Below are 19,017 nucleotides of genomic sequence, written 5' to 3' on the forward strand. Positions count from 1 at the left end.
TTAATCAAGAACTTATCAAGCCCCGCCATAAATATACCCATTGAATTGGCCTGCATGGCCCCTGTGACAATGAATTCGACAGATTCAACCCCCGCTGGCTAGAAAAGATTTTCCTTATCTCTGTTCTAAATGGACTGTTACTATTCTGAGGTTGTGCCTTCTGGTCCTAGACTATCCCAGTGCAAGAAAAATCCTCCCCACATCCACTTTGTCGAGACCTTTCAATATTCGATAGGTTTCAATGAGATCCCTCTCCCATTTTTCTACATTTGTTCGAGTATCAACTCAGAGACATCAAATGCTCCTCACAGGTTAACCCTTTAATTCCCAGGATCATTCTAGTGAGTCTCCTCTGACCCTCTCCAATGCCTTTCTTAGATAAGGGGCACAAAACTGCTCACAATACTCTAAGTGTGAACTGACCAATGTTTCATAGTGCCTCAGCTTTATGTATGCGATTTGTTTGAAAACACTGTGGCTGTTCTGTTTCGAGAATAGTGAGATTAGGGGGAAGTTTGAAAGAGGATTCAAAACCTTAAAGTCATTTCTAGAGTAAATAATAATATTTTTCCAGTGGTCAGAGAGTCAGTGTGTGGAGAACACAGATTAGAAATAATTGGCAGAAGAACCAGATAACACCATTTCTCAAAGTTCAAAGTAAATTTATTATCAAAGTACTATATACATCACTACATACTACTCTGAGATTCATTTTCTTGCTGTTATTCATAGTAGATACAAAGAAGCACGATAGATTCAATGGAAATCTATACAGAAACAGAGACTGACATCCAATGTGGAAAGAAGACAAAACGTGCAAATAAATAATACTGAGAACATGAGTTGTAGAGCCCTTAAAAGTGAGTCCATAAGTTGTGGAAACAGATCAGAGTTGATAGCAGTGAGAAGGCAGCCTGGTCTGGGTGGTTAGGATTCTTTTCAGCAGTTTGTTGCAGTCTAAATGCAGTGTCAGTAATGGTAGCAACAAGCAAATACGACAGAATAAGAAACGTATACAAAGAGAATAGATAAATGCCCAAAAAGGAAAAGAATGATGCTGTGGTAAATGTGTTAGAGATACTTTCTTGCATCTCCCCTCTTCTTCTATTTCCCACTCTGGCCTTTTGTCTCTTCTCACCTGTCTATCACCTCCCCCTGGTGCCCCTCCTTTTCCCCTTTCTCCTGTGGTGCACTCTCCTCTCCTATCTGATTCCTTCCCCTCCAGCCCTTTACCTCTCCTACCCACCTGAGGTCACCTATCAACCATCTGGCCAGACTCCTTCCTCCTTCTCCTTTCCCCTCCCTCTCCTTTTTATTCTGGCATCTTTCCTATTCCTTCTCAATCCTGATGAAGGGTCTTGTCCTGAAACGTTGATTGTTTGTTCATCTCCATAGATGCTGCCTGATCTGCAGGAGGATTTCGAGCATCTGCAGAATTTCTTGTCTTTTTTTAAATAACTGCTCCTGAACTTGGTGGTGTGGGAACTAAGGCTCCTATAGCTTCTTTCCCATGGCAGCAGCAAGAAGAGAGCGTGATGCCCACCACTCCTTTGGTGAAAAAGTCTTGCCTCATCTCCCCCCTAATCCTTTTACCCGTTTCCTTAAATCTGTTTCCCCTTCTTACTGAACCTTGTTTTCCTAATAGATGCTCAGATTGTTTATCCTCTTCAATCTTTGCTTAACTTTTAGCCAGTGGCCACTGATTGGGGTTCACTTCCTGCCCCTATCTGTATGTTCTCCCTGTGACTGTGTGAGTTCCTCCTGATGCTCTGATTTCCTCCCGAATTTCCAAGATGTATGGGTTAGGTTTAGTAAGTTGTTGGCATGTTATGTTGGTGTTAGAAGTGTCATGACACTTGTATGCTACTCTACACAATCTATCCCGATTTGATTTCATGCAAATGACACATTTCACTGTCTGTTTCATTGTTTTGAGGTACATTTAGTGGCCATTTTATTAAGTACACCTGTTCAGCAGCTTGTATATGCAAATATCTAATCAGCCACTTGCGTGGCAGCAACTCAATGCATAAAAGCATGCCGACATGATTAAGAGATTCGGTTGTTTTTCAGACCAAACGTCAGAATGGGGAAGAAGTGTGATCTAAGTTACTTTGACCATGGAATGATTGCTGGTGCCAGATGGGGTGTTTGTGTATCTCGGAAACTGCTGATCTCCTGAGATTTTTGCACATCTTTTTTACAGAGAATGGTGCAAAAAAAAAAAAACAAAAAGCAATCCAATGAGTGGCAGTTCTGTGGGCAAAAATGTCTTGTTAATGAGAGAGATCAGAGGAGACTAGCCAGACTGGTTCAAGCTGACAGGAAGGTGACAGTAACTCAAATAACCACACATTACAACAGTGGTGTACAGAAGAGCATCTCTGAATGCACAACATAAGACCATAAGACATAGGAGCAGAATTAGGCCATTTGGCCCATCAAGTCTGCTCCACCATTCAACCATGGCTGATCCTTCTCTGCCCTCCTCAACCCCATTCCCCGGCCTTCTCCTCTTAACCTTTCATGCCATATCCAATCAAGAATCTATCAATCTCCACCTTAAATATACCCAATGACCTGGCCTCCACAGCTGCCTGTGGTAACAAATTCCACAAATTCACCACCCTCTGGTTAAAGAAATTTCTCCGCGTCTCTGTTTTAAATGGACGCCCCTCTATCCTGAGGCTGTGCTCTGTGTCCAAGACTACCTCCCCCATGGGAAACATCCTTTCCGCATCTTCTCTGTCTAAGCCCTTAAACATTCGAAAGGTTTCTATGAGATCCCCTCTCATCCTTCTAAATTCCAGCAAGTACAGACCCAGAGCCAGTAAATGTTTGTTGTATGATAACCTTTTTAATCCCAGAGTCATCCTTGTGAACCTCCTCTGGACCCTCTCCAATGCCTGTACATCTTTTCTTAGATGAGGACCCCAGAACTGTTCATAATACTCAAGGTGAGGCCTCACCAGTGCCTTATAAAGCCTCAGCATAATGTCCTGCTCTTGTATTTAAAACCTCTTAAAATGCATGCTAACGTTGCATTTGCCTTGCTCACCACCGACCCAACCCGCAAATTAACCTTTAGGGTGCTCTGTGCAAGGATGCCCAAGTCCCTTAGCGTCTCAGATTTTTGGATTTTCTCCCTGTTTAGGAAATAGTCTGCACATTTCTTTCTTCTACCTAAGTGCATGACCATGCATTTTCCAACATTTTATTTTATTTGCCACTTTCTTGCCCGTTCTCCTAATCTATCTAAGTCCTTCTGCAGCCTACCTGTTTCCTCAACACTACCTGCCCCTCCACCAGTCTACATATCATCTGCAAACTTGGCAACAAAGCCATCTATTCCATCATCTAAACCATCGATGCACAGCATAAAGAGAAGCAGTTCCAACACTGAGCACTGCGGTACCCATGCCGAACCTTGAAGTGGACGGGCTACAACAGCAGAAGACCCCAAACATGCACTCAGTGGCCTTCATTAGTGGTAGGAGGTACCTCATAGAATGACCACTGAGTCTATGGTGAACTTTGTTTTTCTATTTTTCGCTATCTAGTTGGAATGTTGTGGTGTGATGGAATGATTCAACAGCGAATGCTGACACATGTACGGGTCAAGAGGTAAATAAGTCAATTCACTCAAATGATGCAGATAGTCCAAATATTGCATCAGCCCTCGTGCAAACTGCTCTGAGTGATTATTCCAAGGGTCTGCAGGGAAATTTGGTTCCAAAGATTTCAATATCAATAAATAGATTATGTGGTCCGACAATGTGCATTTGGGGTTACCAGAAAAAATAGTATAAATTCCCATGGTGTTTTGTTTCTTAATTTTATACATGATATTTTGAGTGTTTTGGAACTGATTTTGCAATTATTTATGGGATCTTTTGAATGTGTTAAGTATAACTGGTTATTACAAGCTCAATCAAAGTTGCAGCAACAGAGAAAAAAATCACGTTCTAGTAATAAAGATTTATTGCGTACAAGGAAGATTTATTTTCATTATCCAGTTGAAGGCAGATCCTCTAGGTTTTGTAATAGGCACATATGAAAAATAAATTTTAAGGGATGTATCACTGGGAATAACACATTCCATGATTCATTTACGTGCTTGAAAGAAATTTCCATGTATATTGTTACACAAATAGTGATTGTGTCGAGGGCACAATTGCAGAGGCCATTTCCCTGAGGCAGCAGGAATGACTATATCAAACAATAACTGTTGCTTTAGGCAATTGAACTTAGTGTTTCTCATCCATTTATATTACACTCTGGAACTGTACAGTGTGACCTACAGAGGAACAGTTAGCATTTTTAGCTCGATTTCCTGATATATTTCAGCGCAGCAATTTTCACTTCAAGAGGATGGAGGACAATATAATTAATTGAACATAGTCTTTAAGCACACTTTGTGTGTAATTTTATAATATAGTCCAACTCTTTTTCTTTAGGCTAAAGCCTCTAATGGGGTGCAATGGCTATTGAAACAAAAACAGGATGACTGGGGGTCGAATATCAAGAACTCCAGCATCCAACCCATGCTCTTTTTCCTCACTACTATCATTGGGACAGAGGTACAGGAGCCTTAGGTTCAGGAACAGTTATTACCCCTCAACTATCAGGCTCCATAACCAGCATGGATAACTTCACTCACTCCAACACAGAACTGATCCTACAACCCACAGACTCACTTTCAAAGTCTCTTTACAACTCCTGTTGTCATTATTATTCAGTTATTATTATCTGCACATTGGTTGTTTGTCAGTTTTTGTAATATATAGTTTTTCATAAAAGATATTGTATTTCTTTATTTTCCTGCCAATGCCCACTAGACAACGAATCTCAAGGGAGCATATGGTGACATATAACTCCTTTGATAATAAATTTACTTTGACTTTGAGGATTGATTGACACACCCTACAACACTTTTCCATTTTGGAGCTGTGTATTTTCTGTAAGAATTTTCTTCAATTCCAGGGACATGAAACGAAGGGGGATATTTGATATCGGAATGTCAGAGTTAGATTTATACCAGCAGGCAACTTGCTGATCCATGTGTCACCCCTATCGGTGACTGAGACCGCACTCCTGAAATGAATATACTATCAATGCAGAAACCACTCTGAATCACATGCACACACTTATTGAATCTCTAAGAATCTTCCAAGTCCTCCTGACTACATTCTTTCTTTTCACCTGTCAAGGATGGCCTAATTCTGCTCCTGTGTGTTATATGGCCTAAGAAAATGCCACTTACGTGCACTGCACTTTCTCGGTGGCTGTTGAGGCAAGTTCACTATTATGATTTTGCACCATATTGTCTACCTGGTTTGCCCTTTCTTTGTGGTGCTACACTTTATCCTGCTTTGTTATTGCTTTAACTTGTTTAGCCTCATTGCACGGTGTAATGAGTTGATCTTTATGAACAGTATGCAAGACCAGCTTGCCTCTGTACCTCGCTACATGTGACAATAATGATTTAAAGACTCACTGGTAATTGAGGCCTATCAGTCCTTTGCCTCCATCCATGTCTACAAGAAGGGTCAGAGCCGTCTCTGTTTCCTGAGGAGACTGAGGTCCTTTAACATCTGCCGGTCGATGCTGAGGGTGTTCTACGAGTCTGTGGTGGCCAGTGCAATCATGTTTGCTGTTGTGTGCTGGGGCAGCAGGCTGAGGGTAGCAGACACCAACAGAATCAACAAACTCATTCATAAGGCCAGTGATGTTGTGGGGATGGAACTGGACTCTCTGACGGTGGTGTCTGAAAAGAGGATGCTGTCCAAGTTGCATGCCATCTTGGTCAATGTCTCCCATCCACTACATAATGTACTGGTTAGGCACAGGAGTACATTCAGCCAGAGACTCATTCCACCGAGATGCAACACTGAGCGTCATAGGAAGTCATTCCTGCCTGTGGCCATCAAACTTTACAACTCCTCCCTTGGAGGGTCAGACACCCTGAGCCAATAGGCTGGTCCTGGACTTATTTCCTGGCATAATTTACATATTATTATTTAATTTTTTATGGTTTTATATTGCTATATTTATACTGTATTCTTGGTTGGTGCAACTGTAAAGAAACCCAATTTCCCTCGGGATCAATAAAGTATGACTATGACTAAGTCCTTTGGCAGAGGTCTCTAATTAGATGCATTCTCTTGCACATTCTTCAATTATTTTTCCATCCCAAGTCAATGCACAATTCCTTTTTGAAAGTTTACACTGTATCTTCTGCTACCATACTTCCAGCTAGTTTATTTCAGATCAGTGTACTTCACTGTGTTAAAAAAAAATCATCACATCCCCTGCTTGGAAATTTTCCAATTATCTTAAATCTCCTTGCTGTGGTTTCTGACCTTCCTGCTGTTGGAAACAATTTCCCCCCTCTCCGCATCATCAAAACCCCTTATGATTTTGAACTCGGTTCATTTCTTTGTCATTTTTGAAATGTTTGACATTTCTTTCTTCATGTTCGTAATTCCCCTTTTTTTGTTTTATTTTCTGGTGGTGTGTCAGATTTTTTTTATTCCCCTCCCCAGCCCCCCCGTGTATTGCTTTGTGGCTATGCAGTGCCGCAGCTGTGTGCCGGCAAGTGCCCCCCTCATTAGTTCAAGCATCTGGAACCCACCCTGCTCATTGTACCATCGCAGGCGTCAGGCCGCTCACACCCCGTTCTGCATGTCGCACGTTGCCGCAGAGATTATAAACCGGGCTTTCATGAGCTGAACTGTCAAGGTCAGAGTGCGTTCATGAGCAAAATGGCTTTTATTTTAAATAGATCATCCTTTGATTTAACTTAATAAGAAAGAAGTATTGTGCCTGATTACTGACATTGAGCTCTGTTTTGCAATTTGCTGTCCTTCTCTGCACATCAAAGTTCAAAGTAAATTTATGTCACTATGTGTACTTTGGGGGTGGCACGGTAGTGTAGTGGTTAGCACAATGCTTTGCAGTGCTGGTGGCCCGGGTTCAATTCCTGGCACTGCCTGTAAAGGAGTATGTGTGTTCTTCCTGTGAAACATAGAAAACCTACAGCACAATACAGGCCCTTCAGCCCACAAAGTCATGGCAAACACGTCCCTACCTTAGAAATTACCAGGCTTACCCATGGCCCTCTATTTTTCTAAGCTCCATGTACCTATCCAAAATTCTCTTAAAAGACCCTATCGTATCCACCTCCACCACCGTTGCTGGCAGCCCATTCCATGACCCTCTGGGTCAGGTGCTTCAAAGATGTTCTTATTGGTAGGTTAATTGTAAATTGTCCTGTGATTGAGCTAGGATTAAATCGAAGGATTGCTGGGCAGTGCAGCTGGAAGGGCCTGTTTCCTGCTGAATCTCAATAAGTTGTGTACATACATCTATTGATGTTTCTGGACACATCTTCAGTGATGTTCCTGGAATCATCGGGTGTTTCGGGTCTTTCAACATCATATAACCTCCTCCAGGTGACCCAGCCGGGGCTGATCAGACCCCAGCTTGTATCCAGATGGCTAGCTACTTATGACTCCATGGCTCCCCTCTTTTGAGCCACAGCCATCTTGAGGCCCTCTCTGCCGCATCGGTGGTACTGCAGATGGCTCTCCTCTTCCTCTCTCCCTCAATGCCCAAAATGATGAAGGCTCTAACTAAAGAACGAGCTACGAATCCCCTACAACCAACCTCCACTGGGAGATAATAATTGTTGTCATGGCTTGCAGTTTCCTATCAACCCCTCCCTTCGCTGTTGCCTCCAGAATTTGGTTAACATCTTCATCAAACTGCTTCCACAGTGAAGTCATGTTAGCTACAGGCCACTTCATCCGCCTCCTGTTAGACTTCATGTTAGAGGGATTAGTTTGCAACACTTGGAGGTTCCGGGCACCATGGGGTGACTCCGGGCCTGGCCCCTCCTTCGTCTCACCAGGTTGGACACCTGCGCGTTGTGCTGCTCCTGCTCCCGCCAAACACTTCATCCTCGCTTGGTGGATCTTCAAGCCGCGATCGTCCTTGCAGATTTTGCCGCATGCACACTGCTTCCTCATCGTCGTAAATAAATAGGTAGATAAACTATTGTCCACAGTAATGATTTCTTTTCTTCAGTTCAAAACATCAAAGTAAGTTGTCTCTATGATCACATACTTTACACGGCTGCTGAAGGCCTGGGCATCGGAAGGTAACTGAACCGGTGCACTCCAAAGCCCCACCTCCACATCCCAAATGGAACCGATCTCCGTCAGAAAAGCTCAGTCCATTGCTGAGAGAGGGGAAGGAAAAACACAGAAAGAGATAGAGGTAATTTTGAACATACTGTATAAGTAAACATGAGTTATTGATTATATTGATCATCCTGTTAATTCCGTACAGCTTATTTATGTACAGAACCTACACTGTTGTCTTTCCAGCTGAATATAATCACCATTCCAAATACAAATAAACTGGTAATGAAACTGTCTGTCATTTGATGTTGAGATCCGGCTAATTTTCAGCTACAAAAATCAATTCATCTCACTACACATTGTAGTCACTTGATCATCACCAGTTTTAACACAAATTAGTTCTGTATTTTGTTGCAGATTCACTTTTCATCAGATCTCAATACGTTCCTGACTGTTTTACCAAAAAGAAGTGATTATTTTGCTTCAGGACCTGCATCACCAGGTTCAGGAACAGTTATTACCCCTCAACCGTCAGTGTCTTGAACCAAAGGGCGTAACTTCACTCGCCCCCATCACTGAACTGTTCCCACCACCCATGGACTCACTTCCAAGAACTCCTCAGCCCATGTTCTCCATAGTTGTTACTTACTTATTATGATTGTTTCTTCTTCTTTTTTATTTGCACAGTTTTGTTATCTTTTGCACATTGGTTGCTTGTCCGACTATTATGTTATTTGGTTTTATTGAGAATGTCCGCAAGGAAATAAATCTCAGGGTTGTATCTGGTGACACTTAAATCCTTTGATAATAAATTTATTTTCAACATTGGCACTCCTTCATAAATGTTCCCAAGAAGGGTTTCATCACCTGTTGCCTCTGATAAACTAAAGAAAATTGCTAAAATAAGTTTGTTATTTTCACCTGCACCAAGGTGCAGTAAAAAGCTTCCCTTGCATACCATTCACTCAGATCAATTCATTACAAAGACAGCACCGTAGCGACCAGGGTTCAATTCCTGCCACTGCCCGTATATTCTCACTGTGACTACGTGGGTTTCCTCCAGGTGCTCTGGTTTCCTCCAAAGACGTATGAATTAATAGGTTAATTGGTCACATGGGTGTACTTAGGCAACTCAGACTAGCTCGGCCAGTAGTGCCTGTCACCGTGCTGCTTTGCTAAGTAGAATAAAATAAAAATAACTCGGGGGGGGGGGTGGGTCAGGCAACGTCTTTTATTTGTTTAGAGATGCAGCACCAGTTACAGACCCTTCCAGCCCAGCCAGCCAGTGCTTCCAATTACATCCATGTGCCCCGCGTGAGTTATTATGTGTGTGCATAATAAAAAAACTACAGTTCCCAGTGGGCAACACAGGTGCTTCACACGGAACCGGAAGCTCTGCTGGTGACCTGGTCACATGCACTCGGGTGTTGAAGAACTGTGCGGTAATAAATTGTTCTTGTGTTAAACCCATGCCAGGTTTCGCTTTATTAAGACCAAACATAACGTGGTGTCAAAAGCTGGCATGAGGTGTAAACGCGGGGAGTAAGTGAATACTGTGTGCGACAGAGACAGAGATACTAGGTTCTGTCAGAGAGAAGCTGCTGACCAGAGAGCACCTTGTGTTCCAAGGTTGACCAAGAAATTCAGATGAGATGCTGAGAGTTCCTGTTATGGATAAGCTAAGTCCTCACGCACCTATGGTGTTTACTGGGAATCTTACTGAATGCTGGAAACAAGTCAAACAGCGATTCAATATATATTTAGCGGTTAGCGGACCAGGAGGGGCTGATGAAGGATTGAAGGCATCTATTTTTCTGCATGTAATTGGCGAAGATGCATTGGACATCTATAACAGCTTTCAAATTGATGAAACAGCCTTTACATTGAACACCCCGATGACAAAATTTGAGGAGTATTTTGTCCCAAGTAAAAACATCACTTTTGAGAGATAGAAGTTTTTTTTCCTGACCAGAAACAAGGTGTTAGCTTTGACCAATACTTGGCTGAGCTACACGCACTGAATAAGTCCTGTGAATTTGGAGATTTGGAAGACACACGAGTTAAAGGCAGAATAATTTGCATAACTTCAAATAATGGGTTCAGCGAAAGATTGCTGCATGAAAAAGATTTGATGCTAGAAAAGTTTGTGAATATGTGTAGGGCAGTGGAGACCACACGAGCTCAGGCTAAGGAGCTGCACTGGGCAGACTCAACAATGCATGCTGTGAAAACAGAGTGGCAGTGCACAAAGTGCTTCACAAAACAACGGCAAAGCAAAGAGTTATGCCCAAAAGCAAACGCAGCAAGTGTGGAGGTAAGCACATCCCAAAGATGTGTCCTGCTTATGGAAAGTCTCACTGTGGGAAGAAGAATCATTTTGTAAAGTGCTGCAAAGCTAGGGCTACCAAGAGAAAAGTGCACACAAATGATGAGGAAATGGAGGAATTCTTTATGGATTCCCTGCAAACTGCTGGTGCTGGTAAAACAGAATGGGCAATTCCAGTGACTGTTAATGAGAGAGTAATTCCATTTAAACTTGACACTGGAGCCCAGGTGAATCTGTTATCCATGACTCTCAAGACTCTCAAAGTAAAGAGAAAGGTTTACCCAGTGAAGTTAATTGTGACAGGTAATACTGGAGAGAACATTCCAGTAAAAGGGGGATGGCTGTATAGTGTCCTTCAAGCTCAAGGGGCAGCTCCTAAAGGCACAGCTACTGATTGGAGAAAAGAGAGTACAGCCAATATTGGGTCTGAGTCCATGTGAAAACTACTGAGTTTTCATAGTGGTTTTGCAGACCAAAGGTGACCACCCACAACTCACGAAAGAGTACGCTGATGTCCTTGAGGGGCCTGGATGCTTGCCAGATGTAACTCGAGAAACTCGTAGCAGCATCCATGAGAGGTACAGAGAGGTCATGCAGGAGAAGCACAAGAACTCCAACTTCCATAGACATCCGTACCAGCCACATCAGCATGACAGACAGGGTGCCAGTGCTGAACAGAGCGATCGTAGAGGCCATGCAGCCCATCAGGTCTGCCCCATCATTCCATCATGGCTGATCCCAGATCCCACTCAACCCCATACACCTGCCTTCTCCCCATATCCTTTGATGCCTGGAATGGTCAGCAAATGATCAACTTCCGCCTTAAATATACCCACGGACTTGGCCTCCACCGCAGTCTGTGGCAGAGCATTCCACAGATTTACTACTCTCTGGCTAAAATAATTCCTCCTTACATCTGTTCTAAAGGGTCGCCCTCAATTTTGAGGCTGTCCCTCTAGTTCTGGATACTTCCGCCATAGGAAACATGTTCTCCACATCCACCTTATCCAGTCCTTCCAACATTTTGTAGGTTTCAATGAGATACCCCCCTCCCCAACATTCTTCTAAATTCCGGTGAGTACAGACCCAAAGCTGCCAAATGATCGTCATATGTTAACCCCTTCATTCCCGGAATCATCCTCGTGAACCTCCTCTGGATTCTCCAATGACAACACATCCTTTCTGAGATATGGGGTCCAAAATTTTTGGCAATACTCCAAGTGCAGCCTGGCTAGTGTCTTATAAAGGCTCAGCATAATCTCCTTTCTTTTATATTCTATTCCCCTTGAAATAAATGCCAACATTGCATTTGCCTTCTTTACCACAGACTCAACCTGTAAATTAACCTTCTGGGAGTCTTGCACAAAGACTCCTAAGTCCCTCTGCACCTCTGATGCTTGAACCTTCTCCCCATTTAGGTAATAGTCCGCACTATTGTTGCTTTTACTAAAATGTATTATCATATATTTCCCAACACTGTATTCCATCTGCCAGTGTTTTGCCCGTTCTTCCAATCTGTCTAAGTCCTACTGTAATTTCATTGCTTCCTCAGCACTACCTACCCCTCCATCTATCATCATATCATCTGCAAACTTTGCAACAAAGCCCAATTCTATCATCCAAATCATTGATATATAACGTAAAAAGAACTGGTCCCAACATAAACCCCTGTGGAACACCACTAGTCTCTGGCAACCAGCCAGAAAAGGCTGCCTTTATTCCCACTCTTCGCCTCCTGCCAATCGGCCACTGCTTTATCCATACTAGAATCCATGTTGTAATACCATGGGATCGTACCTTGTTAAGCAGCCTCATGTGTGGCACCTTGTCAAAGGCCTTCTGGAAATCCAAGTACACAAAATCAACTGTTTCTCCTTTGTCTATCCTGCTTGTTATTTCTTCAAAGAATTCCAGTAGATTTTCAGGCAAGGTATTGCCTTTAGTAACCATGATGACTACAGCCTATTTTATTACCTGCATCCAAGTAGCCTTAGAGCCCATCCTTAATAATCGACTCCAGCATCATCCCAACTAACTGTCCAATAGTTTCCTTTCTTTTGCCTCTCTCCCTTCTTGAAGTGTGGAGTAACATTTGCAGTTTTTCAGTCTTCTGGAACCATTCCAAAATCTAGTGATTCTTGAAAGGTCATTGCTAATGCCGCCATGATCTATTTAGCCAACTCTTTCAGAACTTTGAGGTGTATACTATCCGGTCCAGGTGACGTATCTACCTTCAGACCTTTTAGTTTCCCAAGAACCTTCTCCCTAGTAATGGTAGCCTCACACACTTCATGTCCCCTGACACCTGGAACTTCCACCATACTGTTAGTGTCTTCCACAGTGAAGGCTGATACGAAATACTTATTTAGTTTGTCCACCATTTCGTTGTTCCCCATTACTACCTCTCCAGTATCATTTTCCAGCAGTCCGATATCCACTTCTCATCTCCCTTATACTTTATGTATCTGAAGAAACTTTTGGTGTTCTCTTTAATATTATTGGCTAGCTTACTTTTGCATTTCATCTTTACCTTCTTAATGACTTTTTTAGTTACCTTCTGTTGGTTTTTAAAAGCTTCCAATCCTCTAACTTCACATTACATTTTACCCTATCATATGCCCTCTCTTTGGCTTTTATGTTGGCTTTGACTTCTTTTGTTAGCCACAGGTGTGATATCTTTCCATTAGAGTACGTTTTCCTCTTTGGGATGTATGTAGCCCCTTGTCAAGCCTCAGGCTCGCTCAACTCGCTGTCGTCTAGGGGAAACAGCCCTCGGCCCCGCCAAACTGGGTAATTAAGTTTGTGTGGATGCTGTGTAACCCCGCCAAATAACAGACAATACACCAGATACGATTAAATGATTTACAGTTTATAGATATTACTGGGACTATATAATTAATAGAGATAAAATATAAAAGGAAAATAAAAGGCGCCACACTTATCAAAGTTCAGTCTCTTCGTGCACAACGGTTGGAGCTCTAGTAACAATTTTCTCTTCACCATTCAATCCCCTCTGACCACCTCCACCTGCCGCCTGGGTCAAACCACGGTGGTCGACTAGATGCTCCACACGAGTCTGTCTCTGCCTCCTGGCCTCGCCGAAGACCCTGGCCCTTGGACTCCTGCTCGGGGTCCAAACCTGTTAGCCAGCTCACAGCACTTTGTCGATTCTCTCTCTATCACGCCTTCTCCCCAAAAACCCGCGCATCACAATAACTTACAGACACATTAGAAAGAATAACATCTATCCCAATTGTTTCGTTCTTTCTCTTATCGATAACATAACCCAAACAAGCTGCTAGCGAGAGAACTTTCTCAGTAGTTAACATAACAAAGAAGCCATTTTAATTAGCCTACACGGTAACATAAAAGAAGAAACCCCTTACATATATATATCCTGTTCCTTCTAAATTGCTTCCAGAAATTCCAGTCATTGCTGCCCTGTCATCATCCCTGCCAATGTTCTTTTCCTATCAATTCTGGCCAACTCCTCTCTCATATCTCTGTAATTCCCCTTACCCTTTGGTAATATTGATACATCTGACTTTAGCTTCTCCTTGTCAAATTTCTGGGTGAATTTGATCATATTGTGATCACTCTCCCCAAGGATTCATTTACCTTAAGCTCTCTAATCAATTCTGGTTTATTCCACAACACCCAATCCAGAATAAGGGACTGAATGCACTCATTACAATTGAAGTTAATGTGGATATCTTTGTTGGAAAGGATGATCGTTCCTTGCCAGTTTATGAGGAGCAAGCTGTTGCCCATGTAGCAGGCTCAGCCTCTCCACACAGCTGATGAATCCAAAGGAACAACAGAGACCAATACAGTTTTGCACCAGCAATGTCACAGGAGTTGCCAATCAGTGTTGAACTCAACATAAGACTAGCTTAGGGACTCCAGCTCTGTATTTTTTTTCAAGGTTTACTCCTGGAGCCGTTCCCATGAGTGGGCATAGCCATAAGGCAGTGGAGGTTTGAGATCAGAGTTTTCCTGCTGCTAGATGAGCCTCATCTGCCCAAAACTGGTAAAGCCTTTATTCCCTTTCTGATCAAGAATTGGCTGTAAAGGTGATTCAGCTTCCATGGGCCTTTGATTGTCTGAGAGAACACCTCATCACTGTCTTATACAGGGTGTGTCTTAGATTTGAGGTGGTGACTCGTGGTTCCGGATTCTCATACAGGAGCGTAAGGAGGATGTCAGAAGTAAGTTTATACACAGGGTAGTGGGTACATGAAACACAGAACTGATTCTACAACCTTTCAAGGACTCTGCAACTTATGATCTTAGTGCTATTTATTTATAGGCATCCGTTAGTCTCGTGAGACCATGGATTTGCGCCTTGGAAGGTTTCCAGGGCGCAGGCCTGGGCAAGGTTTTATGGAAGACTGGCAGTTGCCCATGCTGCAAGTCTCCTCGAATCCACACCACCGATGTTGTCCAAGGGAAGGGCACTAGGGCCGATACAGCTTGGTCGTTGATACACCGGTGTCATTGCAGAGCAATGTGTGGTTAAGTGCCTTGCTCAAGGACACAACACGCTGCCTCAGCTGAGGCTCGAACTAGTGACCCTCAGATCACTAGACCAACACCTTAACCACTTGGCCACGCACCAACACTTACTTATTTACTTACTTGTTTGCATTTTTTATTTTTTTGTATGCCTTCTTTTGCACGTTGGTTATTTGTCAGTGTTTATTTGTGTGTAGTTTTTCATTGATTCTATTGTATTTCTTTGTTCCACTATGAATGCCTGCAGAAAATCTCAGGGTAGTATATGGTGATAAATACATATTTTGATAATAAATTTACTTTTATTTATTTTCAGATACATCATGATTACAGGCCCTTCCAGCCCAATGGCCGGTGCTTCCGAATGCCACCCATTGTTACCCATGCATCATAGAAACACAGAAAACCTACAGCACAATACAGGGCCTTTGGCCCACAAAGTTGTGCCGAACATGTCCCTAACTTAGAAATTACTAGACTTCCCCATAGCCTTCTATTTTTCTAAGTTCCATGTACCTATCCAAAAGGCTCTTAAAAGTCCCTATCGTATCCGCCTCCACCACTGTTGCCGGCAGCCCATTCCACGCACTCACCACTTTCTGAGTAAAAAACTTACCCCTGACATCTCCTCTGTACCTGCTCCCCAGCACCTTAAACCTTGTGTCCTCTTGTGGCAACCATTTCAGCCCTGGGAAAAAGCCTCTGACTATCCACACGATCAATGCCTCTCATCATCTTATACACCTCTGTCAGGTCACCTCTCATCCTCCGTCACTCCAAGGAGAAAAAGCTGAATTCACTCAACCTGCTTTCATAAGGCATGCTCCCCAATCCAGGCAACATCCTTGTAAATCTCCTCTGCACCCTTTCTGTGGAGATGACCAGAACTGAGCACAGTACTCCAAGTGGGGTCTGACCAGGGTCCTATATAGCTGCAACATTACCTCTTGTCTCCTAAATTCAATTCCACGATTGATGAAGGCCAATATACTGTACAACTTCTTAACCACAGAGTCAACGTGCGCAGCTGTTTTGAGCGTCCTATGGACTGGGACCCCAAGATCCCTCTGATCCTCCACACTGCCAAGAGTCTGACCATTAATACTATATTCTGGCTTTGGAATGCGGGAGGAAACGGGAATGCCCAGAGGAAACTCATGCAGTCTCGGGGAAAACTTACAAACCCTTTCAGAAAGTGATGGATTTGAGCGTGGGTCACTGACACTGTAATAGAATTACACTAACCACCAGGGGTGGTAGTAGAGGCAGATACATTCAGACATTCAAGAGACTTTTAGTTAGGCACATGGATAATAGAAAAATGAAAGGCTATATGAGAAGGAAGGGTTAGATTGATCTTAGAATAGGTTAGAAGGTTGAAGAAGGGCCTGCGCAATGCTCTAGAGTTCTGTGTTCTATAGACTCTCCATATTCCACCCCGTTAAGACCTCCCAGAATCTTGACCCTAAGAACATACATTATGTATGTACCTCATGTCTTAATTTAAGGTGTAATTGTTAATTAAACAAATTTTATTATCTTTGCTTTACTTTACTTTCACTTTACTTTACTTTACCAAACAATTGATACTAGAACGTACAATCAGCGATATTTGATTCTGCGCTTCGCGCTCCCTGGAGTACAAATCGATAGTAAATATTAAAACTTTAAATTATAAATCATAAATAAAAAATAGAAAAGGGGAAGTAAGGTAGTGCAAAAAAAAAACTGAGAGGCAGGTCCGGATATTTGGAGAGTAAGGCCCAAATCCGGGTCAGGATCCGTTCAGCAGTCTTATCACAGTTGGAAAGAAGCTGTTCCCAAATCTGGCCATATGAGTCTTCAAGCACCTGAGCCTTCTCCCAGAGGGAAGAGGGATGAAAAGTGTGTTGGCTGGGTGGGTCGTGTCCTTGATTATCCTGGCAGCACTGCTCCGTCAGCGTGCAGTGTAAAGTGAGTCCAAGGACAGAAGATTGGTTTGTGTGATGTGCTGCGCTGTGTTCACGATCTTCTGCAGCTTCTTCCGGTCTTGGACAGGACAACTTCCACACCAGGTTGTGATGCACCCTAGAAGAATGCTTTCTACAGTGCATCTACAAAAATTAGTGAGGGTTTTAGGGGACAGGCCAAATTTCTTTAGCTTTCTCAGGAAGTAAAGGCGCTGGTGGGCCTTCTTGGCAGTGGACTCTGCTTGGTTGGACCAAATCAGGTCATTTGTGATATTGACCCCGAAGAACTTAAAGCTTTTGACCTGTTCCACTTGCGCACCACCGATGTAAATGGGGTCATGCAGTCTGCTACTCCTTCTGAAGTCAACAACCAATTCCTTCATCTTGCTGACGTTGAGGGTTAGGTTATTGTCTTCGCACCATGCCACCAGGTTCTTAATTTTCTCTCTGTACTCAAACACATCATTACTCGAGATATGGCCTACAATTGTTGTGTCATCAGCAAACTTATATATTGAGTTCGATGGAAACTTGGCTACACAATCATGGGTGTACAGTGAGTACAGCAAAGGGCTGAGTACTCAGCCTTGTGGGGCACCGGTGCTCAGAGTGATGGTAGAGAGCTTGTCCCCTATTTTTACAGCCTGAGTCCTGTCTGTGAGGAAGTTGAAGATCCAGCTGCAGATCTGAGGGCTAAGGCCCAGGTTCTGGAGTTTAGGAATCAGTTTATTTGGAATGATGGTATTAAAGGCAGAGCTGTAGTCAATGAAAAGGAGCCTTACCTATGCGTCTTTATTCTCCAGGTGTTCTAAAGAGGAATGTAGAGCCAGAGAGATGGCATCTGCCGTTGACCTGTTGCTCCGGTAGGCGAATTGCAAAGCGTCAAGGTTGACCGGTAGGCTGTGGTTGATGTGTGCCATAACCAATCTCTCGAAGCACTTCATAGGAATTGATGTCAGAGCCACAGGTCGATAGTCATTCAGGCATGCCACCTTGCTCTTCTTCGGCACTGGGATTATCGTTGCCTTCTTAAAACACGAGGGGATCTGAGACTGAAGCAAGGAGCTTACTTTTACTTTTTAGATATTTAGATTTTTCTGATTGAATTTCTTCAGCTGTGGGTACACAGCCAAGGTTCTTTTTCACTTTACTTTATTGTCGCCAAACAATTGATACTAGAGTGTACAATCATCACAGCGATACTTGATTCTGCGAAACTAATGGGAAAATCCCTTCGAAAAACAAATTTCACCAAGTGAAGCATATCCAGGAAGACACTCCTCTCATGTTCAAGAAATAATCTGTCGTCAGTTTACAGTGAATTTCTACCTCATTACACCCATTCCTCTGAACCTACTCCCGATCTCCAATTATAAGGTTTAAAGGTTTCAATACTGGTGTTTCTCTCCAACCTCTGGTGATGATCTTGAAACCTTGGAGTATGGTGAGCAATTTCTTATCAAAGAAAGAATGTGCTGGCATTGGAGAGGGTCGAGGGGAGGTTCTCGAGAACGAACCCTGGATTGAAGTAACACATTTGATGGCTCTCAGATTACACTCACTACAGTTCGGATGAATGAGGTGTGACCTCACTGAAACCTATTGATTTTTGAAAAGTCAAGATAGAGTGGACTTAGAGAGGATGTTTCCCGCAGAGGGAGAGACCAGGACTAGAGGGAACTGTCTCAGAATAGAGGAACATCCATTTAGAACAGAGATGAGGAGGAATTTCTTTAGCAGGTGAATCTGTGGAATTCATTGCCACAGACAGCTGTGGAGTTGCCCTTGGCTATATGTAAATTGGAAGTTAATAGGTTCTTGATTAGTAGGGATGTCAAAGGTTACAAGGCAGGAGAATAGGACGGGGTGGGATAATAAGTTAGCCAAGATGGAATGACAGAGCAGATTTGATGGGCTGAATGCCCTAATTCTGTTCCCCTGTCATATGGTCTTAAGGTCTTATTTCAATTCAAAGTCAAAATAAAATTTTCTATTAAAAATGTATATGTTACTACCTTGATATTCACATTGTTGCAGGCATTTACATGAAAATAAATAAATACAATAAGATTTATGAATTGAT

General features: G+C 42.9%; 1 protein-coding gene across 1 annotated transcript in view; it reads left to right on the plus strand.

Moving 5' to 3' along the window:
- pou6f2 (POU class 6 homeobox 2) overlaps positions 1-19,017 on the plus strand; it is a 688,493-nt gene that overhangs the window by 174,382 nt on the left and 495,094 nt on the right. The window lies entirely within an intron of this gene.

Source organism: Mobula birostris, chromosome 1 (genome assembly GCF_030028105.1).
Source record: "Mobula birostris isolate sMobBir1 chromosome 1, sMobBir1.hap1, whole genome shotgun sequence".
NCBI classification, from domain to species: Eukaryota; Metazoa; Chordata; class Chondrichthyes; order Myliobatiformes; family Myliobatidae; genus Mobula; species Mobula birostris.